Here is an 11493-nt window from a genome sequence, read left to right as displayed (position 1 = left end):
TCTGCAACCCCTCCTCTCCCTCCACGGGGTATGCAGGCATCTGGTGGCATGCGCTCGTGTCTCTCCCATCGGTTTAAATGTCCCCACACCTGATCCTCCTCGACTGTGGGTAAGACTCTCCCTGCCCCAGACTTGCCAAGGAATGGCAGAGGCCCGGTCCCTCGACAGCAGCTCTTGCCAGTCAAGACCAAGGCCACGAACCCCCGCAGCACCTCCGCCTTGCCTGTAACCCCTGTGCCCGGTGAAGCTGCCCCATTCAGCGCTGCAGCTGACTTTGGCCAAGCCTTGCTGCTGACCTGCGTGGAAGAAGATCTCCTCATTGCCCTCCACGTGCCTTGCCTGATTGAACACCAGGTGGGCTTTGGCTTTCCGAAGACCAGCCCTGCGTACTCGGGCAGCTTGGCAAGTGTTCTCCCCAGAGCAAAGGGCATCAAGAGGAACACGGCTGAAACCATTGGCACAGCCCGGCTGCCTGGAGACGCCATGGCTAGTGACCGTGGGAGCGAGCGGAGGCAGAGGGAAGAGAGAGAAGCACACGGCATGTCCTTAAAACGAGGAGTCTGCGGGTGCTTGCTGACACGTGCGGCGTGGAGCACAGCTGGGCCTCCTCCTGCCAAGGGAGCTGCAAACACTCGCACTTCACTGCCCCAAGCCAACATCCCCTGCCTGCGCGGGACTCCTCCACCACTGAGGAGCCATCCTCTGCCCACGCTGACACAGTCCTGCCCAGGATACCCCCGGGCGTCTCATCCCAGCACATGAAAGGCACTTGCACGGCAGAGCAAGCATGTCAGAAACGAGGAAATGAAATGGCAGCACTGACGGAAACCAAAACACAACATGTGCCATTAGGTAGGACATTTTGCTTTGGAGGTGAGCCTGCTGGAAAATTACTGCCCGCGTGCAGTGACTGTGCGCCTGGGGCGGTGCAGAGGCAGTATAAAAGCAGGCCCTTCTCCTCACTCTCTCATCCACTTCTCTCGCCTCCGTCTCCTTGTGAACAAGGTGAGTCTGAAGACCTTTCTCCTCCTCCTCCTCCTCCTCCTCCTCCTCTTCCTCCTCCTCCTCCTCCTCCTCCTCCGGGATTTCTGGGCACATAGCTGCCAGTTTCTCCTACCATGGGTCCTGGAGCAGCTTTCATGAGACAAGGAATGGGGCTGAAGTTGTGGCATGGGGAGCGGCTGGGTCTTGGTTGAGGTGTCTCCTGAGCTATGGGCTAGGTGGGAAGGTGCCTGGGCTTGGTCCCTCACGGCAGGGCACTTTTGGGCCATAGGGAAGAAGCAGCCCCTGTGCCTCCCTACACAGCCTCCAGCTCTCGTCTCCAGCTCGTGCCTTGGCTCCCTCGTTGTGGTATGACGGGCTGCTCCTCACCCAGCCCCCATGCCCTGCTTCTCTCTCCCAGGTGCACCTCCAGCCTTGAAGCATGTCCTGCTACAGCCCGTGCATGCCCTGCCGGCCCTGCGGCCCGACCCCGCTGGCCAACAGCTGCAACGAGCCCTGTGTCAGGCAGTGCCAGGACTCCAATGTCTTCATCCAGCCCTCCGCCGTGGTGGTGACCCTGCCCGGCCCCATCCTCAGCTCCTTCCCGCAGAACACCGCCGTGGGCTCCTCCACCTCCGCTGCCGTTGGCAGCATCCTCAGCTCTGAGGGAGTGCCCATCAACTCCGGGGGCTTCAGCCTCTCTGGCTTGGGCAGCGGCATTTGCGGCAGGAGGTGCTTCCCCTGCTAAAGCTGCTTCTGGCACTGAGGCCTCCGCTCACATCACCCTCCTTTCCCTCTTTTGACTCATTAAAGTTCTGCTGCATCCCAGCCCACGCCTTCGTGTCATCCTTTGCCCTGCAGATGCTCTCCCAAGATGCCCAGTGAAAGAGACGCATGTTGCTCAGGGCTGGGGCTGGGAGGGGGTTATGGGGGATGCTTTTGCAGTGCTTGTCAACGCTGGCTGGCATTGAGTATGCTTAGTCATGCCTTGGCTGACCTGCTGGTCTCTAAATTTTTCTGCCTGTTTGCGTTGGGATAGGATTAGCCAATGGAGTTCAGTGACTGCTATCCACTTTGTTGTGCACACCTTTTTGTTTTGCTTGCTAAGCTCAAGTCCGTGATGCAAGTAGTCAGGAAGGAACATGCTATTGAGAAGACACGGGTTCAAACTTCCCAGGGCACACCAGGAGAAGCCATCCTATCCACAGTGTTCTCAAACTGAGCGACACAGTGCAGTAGTTTGCCTTATCATAGAACCATATTATCATGGGATGGTTTGGGGTTGGAAGAGACCTTTAAAGATCACCTAGACCAACGCTCCTGCCATGGCCAGGGATATCTGTCACTACGTCACGTCACGCAAAGCTCCGTTGAACCAGACCTTGAACGCTTCCAACAATGGGTCATGCCGTCATTCTCCGGGCAGCCTTTTCCAGTGTCTCACCATCTCATCGTAACATATTTCTGCCTTATGTCCAACTTAAGTCTACCCTGTTCCAGTTTGAAACTGTTGCGCCTTGTCCTGTCACCCCAGGCTTTGATTAAATGTCCTCTCCGGCTTTCTTCTAAGTCCCCTTTATATATCGAAAGGCTGCAACAAGGGCTCCCCGGAGCCTTCTCTCCTCCAGGCTGAAAACCACAAACTCCCTCAGCCCTTCATCCCAGGAGACCTATTGCAGGCCTCTGATGCCTTTTGTAGCCCTTCTCTGGGGCTGCGCTAACAGGTCCATGGCTTTTTTTATACTGGGAACGCCAGGCTGGACGCACTACTCACATTGCTGGCTCGTCTCCAGTTTTTTCAGCCACCATTGTCCATAAGCCCTTCTCCACAGGGCTGCTCTCAACCGTTTCTCCTCCACTCTGTATCGACGTTGAGGACTGCCCCAACGCAGGTGCAGCGCCTTGCACTTGGCCTTGTGGGAGCTGCTTTTGAGGTAACACCATCAAAGCAGGTGCAACTCCCAGCACTCTTCCCAGACACCGAGGACTGCCATCAACAGCCTGGGCTATATGAGCAGGAGCACAGCCAGGGGATCGATGGGAGCGACGGTCCTGCTCTGCTCGGCACTCATCTGACAGCATGTAGAACACTGCGTCCCATTTTGGGCTCTAACGCAAGAAAGATTTTGACCAAGTGGTGTGAGTTGAGCGGAGGGTGGCCAGGACGGTGAGCGGGCTGGAGCACTTGGTAAGGGAGCAAAGGCTGGCGGCATGGGGCTCGCTGAGCGTGGAGAAGAGAATGCTTTGGTGGGAGGCCTACAACCACGCCTGGAGTAGCTGTGGTCACTGAAGAGCATTGAGTCATTCTCTCCAGCCCCAGATAGGAAGAGAAATATAGGAAGAAAAGGGTCAGCCACCCGAGGCGTGACTAAGTATACTCAAAGCAAGCCTCTGTCACTGCACAGCCACCCCCAACAACCCCCTCCCAGCCCCAGCCCTGAGCAACATGCGTCTCTTTCACGGGGCATCTTAGGAGAGCATCTGCAGGGCAAAGGATGACACGAAGGCATGGGCAGGGATGCAGCAGAACTTTAACGAGTTGAAAGGACCAGCAATGGGGAAAAGCGACTCAGCTAGGTAGCCGAGGAGACAGGCAGTGTGAAGGAGCTCTCCTGAATGCTTTTTGGAAGGAAAAAAAGATTGCAAAAAGCATCACTGAAGCATCTACAAGACCACAAGGCCGGTGGACCACAGCTGATGTATTCCCAAATCTATTGACAATGTATTCCCAAAGATGCCGTGGCAGTATATTCGCTACTGTTCTCATGCTTTTCTTTTCCACCTGGACTTCTCATCACCCAGCAACTCTGAATCTCAATGCTGTGGGTAGGACAGGTTCTCCTAGGCTCTCCTGGGAAGGTCTTGCCACTGCCTTGTCAATGACATATTGATCTCTCGTCCTCCTGACTACTTGCTTCACAACGTTGAGATGACCAAGGAAAAAGAAATGTAGACAGCAACGTGCAAGTAATACATGAACTACCTTGGGTCACTCTATCCCAGTAGAATCCATGTAGGCAGAGAAGTTTAGAAACCAGAGGGTACACCCAATTCACCACTAAGCACACTCAATGCAAACCTGTGCTGACAACGGCTGCACAGCCATCCCCAACAACTCCTTCCCAGAACCAGCCCTGCGCAACAGCTGTCTCGCTGGGCATGTTGGGAGAGTGTGTGCTGAGAAAAGGATGACATGAAGGCGCGGGCTGGGATGCAGCAGAACTTTAATGAGTCAAAAGAGGGAAAGGAGGGGGATGTGAGCGGAGACCTCTATGCCAGGAGCAGCTTTAGCAGGGGAAGCACCTCCTGCCGCAAATGCCGCTGCCCAAGCCAGAGAGGCTGAAGCCCCCGGAGTTGATGGGCACTCCCTCAGAGCTGAGGATGCTGCCAACGGCAGCGGAGGTGGAGGAGCCCACGGCGGTGTTCTGCGGGAAGGAGCTGAGGATGGGGCCGGGCAGGGTCACCACCACAGCAGGGGGCTCGATGACAATGTTGGAGCTCTGGCACTGCCTGACACAGGGCTCGTTGCAGCTGTTGGCCAGCGGGGTCGGGCCGCAGGGCCGGCAGGGCTGGCACGGGCTGTAGCAGGACATGCTTCAAGGCTGGAGGTGCACCTGGGAGAGAGAAGCAGGGCATGGGGGCTGGGTGAGGAGCAGCCCGTCATACCACAACGAGGGAGCCAAGGCACGAGTTGGAGACGAGAGCTGGAGGCTGTGTAGGGAGGCACAGGGGCTGCTTCTTCCCTATGGCCCAAAAGTGCCCTGCCGTGAGGGACCAAGCCCAGGCACCTTCCCACCTAGCCCATAGCTCAGGAGACACCTCAACCAAGACCCAGCCGCTCCCCATGCCACAATTTCAGCCCCATTCCCTGTCTCATGAAAGCTGCTCCAGGACCCATGGTAGGAGAAACCGGCAGCTATGTGCCCAGAAATCCCGGAGGAGGAGGAGGAGGAGGAGGAGGAGGAGGAGGAGGAGGAGGAGGAGGAGGAGGAGGAGGAGGAGGAGGAGGAGGAGGAGGAGGAGGAGGAGGAGGAGGAGGAGGAGGAGAAAGGTCTTCAGACTCACCTTGTTCACAAGGAGACGGAGGCGAGAGAAGTGGATGAGAGAGTGAGGAGAAGGGCCTGCTTTTATACTGCCTCTGCACCGCCCCAGGCGCACAGTCACTGCACGCGGGCAGTAATTTTCCAGCAGGCTCACCTCCAAAGCAAAATGTCCTACCTAATGGCACATGTTGTGTTTTGGTTTCCGTCAGTGCTGCCATTTCATTTCCTCGTTTCTGACATGGCCACTAGGGCACGGAGGCTCTTTTGAAGATTGGGATGAGGAGCCCAAGGATTTCCTGAGCAGGACCATGTCAACATGGCCAGAAGACATGCCCCTGGGCACTGGAGGGCTCTGTGCAGATGGAGGACATCATTCTCAGGCGATACAGTGAGGTTGTTTTCAAAACCCTGTGCAGGAAGGTGCACATGCCTTCCCACCAATGCCGTCCTCCCCTGAGTGCCCAAAGCTTCTCCAAATGAGGACAGGCCGCGTCCTTCTCCCTGGGCAGGACTGTCCCTCCCTGCCCCTCTGCTCGCGCCAGCAGTCGCTGATCATTGCCTCTGTCGGCAGGTGGGCTGCGCGGCCGGTTTCAAATGGCTCCGCCCAGGGAAAACTTCCCCTTCTGGAAGACATTTGCTGCTTTCCTTGGCAAAGACAACCCCTGTCGTGGCAGCCTCTGGGGGTGCGCAAGCAGTGCCCTCAGCCCTGGTGGGACACGGGCCTGCAGACAGCCCGCGCTCCTGGCTTGGCCTCGTGCCAAAGGGCTGACACACGCCAACCCAAAATTAGAGTGTGACTCGCCGTGGGTAGGGAGAGTCTATCCCAGGAAGCCTGCCTACTGCAGGCATCGCCTTGCCCTCCTGGGACGCGTCCCAGCTGCCTCCATGTCTGCAGGGCAGGGAAGAGCATCACCTCCTCGATGTAGTCTGAGAGCTGGTTTCGTGCCTTCTGAGCCCACCCCCTCCTTGAGCATCCCCACGCACGTGGCACGGCAGGGTCCTGCCAGCCGTCACCCCTGGGAGAGCTGGGGGAAGTTCACTCGCCTCTCCAGTGGTGCCGGGGTGTGCTCCAAGGTGAGGAGGCCTTTGGGGCCTGGGAAAGACGACATGATGAAGCACTAATGCCAAGAGAAGGTGTATCGCCTGACGGCCAGGGAGGAGCCCCAGCCGGTGGGGACACGTTTTCTGCAACCCCTCCTCTCCCTCCGCGGGGTATGCAGGCATCTGGTGGCATGCGCTCGTGTCTCTCCCATCGGTTTAAATGTCCCCACACCTGATCCTCCTCGACTGTGGGTAAGACTCTCCCTGCCCCAGACTTGCCAAGGAATGGCAGAGGCCCGGTCCCTCGACAGCAGCTCTTGCCAGTCAAGACCAAGGCCACGAACCCCCGCAGCACCTCCGCCTTGCCTGTAACCCCTGTGCCCGGTGAAGCTGCCCCATTCAGCGCTGCAGCTGACTTTGGCCAAGCCTTGCTGCTGACCTGCGTGGAAGAAGATCTCCTCATTGCCCTCCACGTGCCTTGCCTGATTGAACACCAGGTGGGCTTTGGCTTTCCGAAGACCAGCCCTGCGTGCTCGGGCAGCTTGGCAAGTGTTCTCCCCAGAGCAAAGGGCATCAAGAGGAACACGGCTGAAACCATTGGCACAGCCCGGCTGCCTGGAGACGCCATGGCTAGTGACCGTGGGAGCGAGCGGAGGCAGAGGGAAGAGAGAGAAGCACACGGCACGTCCTTAAAACGAGGAGTCTGCGGGTGCTTGCTGACACGTGCGGCGTGGAGCACAGCTGGGCCTCCTCCTGCCAAGGGAGCTGCAAACACTCGCACTTCACTGCCCCAAGCCAACATCCCCTGCCTGCGCGGGACTCCTCCACCACTGAGGAGCCATCCTCTGCCCACGCTGACACAGTCCTGCCCAGGATACCCCCGGGCGTCTCATCCCAGCACATGAAAGGCACTTGCACGGCAGAGCAAGCATGTCAGAAACGAGGAAATGAAATGGCAGCACTGACGGAAACCAAAACACAACATGTGCCATTAGGTAGGACATTTTGCTTTGGAGGTGAGCCTGCTGGAAAATTACTGCCCGCGTGCAGTGACTGTGCGCCTGGGGCGGTGCAGAGGCAGTATAAAAGCAGGCCCTTCTCCTCACTCTCTCATCCACTTCTCTCGCCTCCGTCTCCTTGTGAACAAGGTGAGTCTGAAGACCTTTCTCCTCCTCCTCCTCCTCCTCCTCCCCTGGGATTTCTGGGCACATAGCTGCCGGTTTCTCCTACCATGGGTCCTGGAGCAGCTTTCATGAGACAAGGAATGGGGCTGAAGTTGTGGCATGGGGAGCGGCTGGGTCTTGGTTGAGGTGTCTCCTGAGCTATGGGCTAGGTGGGAAGGTGCCTGGGCTTGGTCCCTCACGGCAGGGCACTTTTGGGCCATAGGGAAGAAGCAGCCCCTGTGCCTCCCTACACAGCCTCCAGCTCTCGTCTCCAGCTCGTGCCTTGGCTCCCTCGTTGTGGTATGACGGGCTGCTCCTCACCCAGCCCCCATGCCCTGCTTCTCTCTCCCAGGTGCACCTCCAGCCTTGAAGCATGTCCTGCTACAGCCCGTGCCAGCCCTGCCGGCCCTGCGGCCCGACCCCGCTGGCCAACAGCTGCAACGAGCCCTGTGTCAGGCAGTGCCAGGACTCCAATGTCTTCATCCAGCCCTCCGCCGTGGTGGTGACCCTGCCCGGCCCCATCCTCAGCTCCTTCCCGCAGAACACCGCCGTGGGCTCCTCCACCTCCGCTGCCGTTGGCAGCATCCTCAGCTCTGAGGGAGTGCCCATCAACTCCGGGGGCTTCAGCCTCTCTGGCTTGGGCAGCGGCATTTGCGGCAGGAGGTGCTTCCCCTGCTAAAGCTGCTTCTGGCACTGAGGCCTCCGCTCACATCACCCTCCTTTCCCTCTTTTGACTCATTAAAGTTCTGCTGCATCCCAGCCCACGCCTTCGTGTCATCCTTTGCCCTGCAGATGCTCTCCCAAGATGCCCAGTGAAAGAGACGCATGTTGCTCAGGGCTGGGGCTGGGAGGGGGTTATGGGGGATGCTTTTGCAGTGCTTGTCAACGCTGGCTGGCATTGAGTATGCTTAGTCATGCCTTGGCTGACCTGCTGGTCTCTAAATTTTTCTGCCTGTTTGCGTTGGGATAGGATTAGCCAATGGAGTTCAGTGACTGCTATCCACTTTGTTGTGCACACCTTTTTGTTTTGCTTGCTAAGCTCAAGTCCGTGATGCAAGTAGTCAGGAAGGAACATGCTATTGAGAAGACACGGGTTCAAACTTCCCAGGGCACACCAGGAGAAGCCATCCTATCCACAGTGTTCTCAAACTGAGCGACACAGTGCAGTAGTTTGCCTTATCATAGAACCATATTATCATGGGATGGTTTGGGGTTGGAAGAGACCTTTAAAGATCACCTAGACCAACGCTCCTGCCATGGCCAGGGATATCTGTCACTACGTCACGTCACGCAAAGCTCCGTTGAACCAGACCTTGAACGCTTCCAACAATGGGTCATGCCGTCATTCTCCGGGCAGCCTTTTCCAGTGTCTCACCATCTCATCGTAACATATTTCTGCCTTATGTCCAACTTAAGTCTACCCTGTTCCAGTTTGAAACTGTTGCGCCTTGTCCTGTCACCCCAGGCTTTGATTAAATGTCCTCTCCGGCTTTCTTCTAAGTCCCCTTTATATATCGAAAGGCTGCAACAAGGGCTCCCCGGAGCCTTCTCTCCTCCAGGCTGAAAACCACAAACTCCCTCAGCCCTTCATCCCAGGAGACCTATTGCAGGCCTCTGATGCCTTTTGTAGCCCTTCTCTGGGGCTGCGCTAACAGGTCCATGGCTTTTTTTATACTGGGAACGCCAGGCTGGACGCACTACTCACATTGCTGGCTCGTCTCCAGTTTTTTCAGCCACCATTGTCCATAAGCCCTTCTCCACAGGGCTGCTCTCAACCGTTTCTCCTCCACTCTGTATCGACGTTGAGGACTGCCCCAACGCAGGTGCAGCGCCTTGCACTTGGCCTTGTGGGAGCTGCTTTTGAGGTAACACCATCAAAGCAGGTGCAACTCCCAGCACTCTTCCCAGACACCGAGGACTGCCATCAACAGCCTGGGCTATATGAGCAGGAGCACAGCCAGGGGATCGATGGGAGCGACGGTCCTGCTCTGCTCGGCACTCATCTGACAGCATGTAGAACACTGCGTCCCATTTTGGGCTCTAACGCAAGAAAGATTTTGACCAAGTGGTGTGAGTTGAGCGGAGGGTGGCCAGGACGGTGAGCGGGCTGGAGCACTTGGTAAGGGAGCAAAGGCTGGCGGCATGGGGCTCGCTGAGCGTGGAGAAGAGAATGCTTTGGTGGGAGGCCTACAACCACGCCTGGAGTAGCTGTGGTCACTGAAGAGCATTGAGTCATTCTCTCCAGCCCCAGATAGGAAGAGAAATATAGGAAGAAAAGGGTCAGCCACCCGAGGCGTGACTAAGTATACTCAAAGCAAGCCTCTGTCACTGCACAGCCACCCCCAACAACCCCCTCCCAGCCCCAGCCCTGAGCAACATGCGTCTCTTTCACGGGGCATCTTAGGAGAGCATCTGCAGGGCAAAGGATGACACGAAGGCATGGGCAGGGATGCAGCAGAACTTTAACGAGTTGAAAGGACCAGCAATGGGGAAAAGCGACTCAGCTAGGTAGCCGAGGAGACAGGCAGTGTGAAGGAGCTCTCCTGAATGCTTTTTGGAAGGAAAAAAAGATTGCAAAAAGCATCACTGAAGCATCTACAATCTAGCATGCCAAATCTATTGACAATGTATTCCCAAAGATGCCGTGGCAGTATATTCGCTACTGTTCTCATGCTTTTCTTTTCCACCTGGACTTCTCATCACCCAGCAACTGAATCTCAATGCTGTGGGTAGGACAGGTTCTCCTAGGCTCTCCTGGGAAGGTCTTGCCACTGCCTTGTCAATGACATATTGATCTCTCGTCCTCCTGACTACTTGCTTCACAACGTTGAGATGACCAAGGAAAAAGAAATGTAGACGGCAACGCGCAAGTAATACATGAACTACCTTGGGTCACTCTATCCCAGTAGAATCCATGTAGGCAGAGAAGTTTAGAAACCAGAGGGTACACCCAATTCACCACTAAGCACACTCAATGCAAACCTGTGCTGACAACGGCTGCACAGCCATCCCCAACAACTCCTTCCCAGAACCAGCCCTGAGCAACAGCTGTCTCGCTGGGCATGTTGGGAGAATGTGTGCTGAGAAAAGGATGACATGAAGGCGCGGGCTGGGATGCAGCAGAACTTTAATGAGTCAAAAGAGGGAAAGGAGGGGGATGTGAGCGGAGACCTCTATGCCAGGAGCAGCTTTAGCAGGGGAAGCTCCTCCTGCCGCAAATGCCGCTGCCCAAGCCAGAGAGGCTGAAGCCCCCGGAGTTGATGGGCACTCCCTCAGAGCTGAGGATGCTGCCAACGGCAGCGGAGGTGGAGGAGCCCACGGCGGTGTTCTGCGGGAAGGAGCTGAGGATGGGGCCGGGCAGGGTCACCACCACAGCAGGGGGCTCGATGACAATGTTGGAGTCCTGGCACTGCCTGACACAGGACTCGTTGCAGCTGTTGGCCAGCGGGGTCGGGCCGCAGGGCCGGCAGGGCATGCACGGGCTGTAGCAGGACATGCTTCAAGGCTGGAGGTGCACCTGGGAGAGAGAAGCAGGGCATGGGGGCTGGGTGAGGAGCAGCCTGTCATACCACAACGAGGGAGCCAAGGCACGAGCTGGAGACGAGAGCTGGAGGCTGTGTAGGGAGGCACAGGGGCTGCTTCTTCCCTATGGCCCAAAAGTGCCCTGCCGTGAGGGACCAAGCCCAGGCACCTTCCCACCTAGCCCATAGCTCAGGAGACACCTCAACCAAGACCCAGCCGCTCCCCATGCCACAACTTCAGCCCCATTCCCTGTCTCATGAAAGCTGCTCCAGGACCCATGGTAGGAGAAACCGGCAGCTATGTGCCCAGAAATCCCAGGGGAGGAGGAGGAGGAGGAGGAGGAGAAAGGTCTTCAGACTCACCTTGTTCACAAGGAGACGGAGGCGAGAGAAGTGGATGAGAGAGTGAGGAGAAGGGCCTGCTTTTATACTGCCTCTGCACCGCCCCAGGCGCACAGTCACTGCACGCGGGCAGTAATTTTCCAGCAGGCTCACCTCCAAAGCAAAATGTCCTACCTAATGGCACATGTTGTGTTTTGGTTTCCGTCAGTGCTGCCATTTCATTTCCTCGTTTCTGACATGGCCACTAGGGCACGGAGGCTCTTTTGAAGATTGGGATGAGGAGCCCAAGGATTTCCTGAGCAGGACCATGTCAACATGGCCAGAAGACATGCCCCTGAGCACTGGAGGGCTCTGTGCAGATGGAGGACATCATTCTCAGGCGATACAGTGAGGTTGTTTTCA

At 57.0% G+C, this 11493-nt stretch overlaps 3 pseudogenes; 1 reads left to right on the top strand and 2 right to left on the bottom strand.

Moving 5' to 3' along the window:
• Window positions 1-4268: 4268 nt before the first annotated feature.
• On the bottom strand, window positions 4269-5242 carry LOC121099147 (annotated as a pseudogene).
• A 1775-nt stretch (window positions 5243-7017) lies between these two features.
• Window positions 7018-7907, top strand: LOC121099146 (annotated as a pseudogene).
• A 2511-nt stretch (window positions 7908-10418) lies between these two features.
• LOC121099145 lies at window positions 10419-11308 on the bottom strand (annotated as a pseudogene).
• Window positions 11309-11493: the final 185 nt, after the last annotated feature.

The sequence above is a fragment of the Falco naumanni genome, chromosome 18, assembly GCF_017639655.2.
Source record: "Falco naumanni isolate bFalNau1 chromosome 18, bFalNau1.pat, whole genome shotgun sequence".
Classification (NCBI taxonomy): Eukaryota; Metazoa; Chordata; class Aves; order Falconiformes; family Falconidae; genus Falco; species Falco naumanni.
Note: the sequence above shows the minus strand (reverse complement) of the source record. Positions and strands in the feature narration are given on the sequence as shown.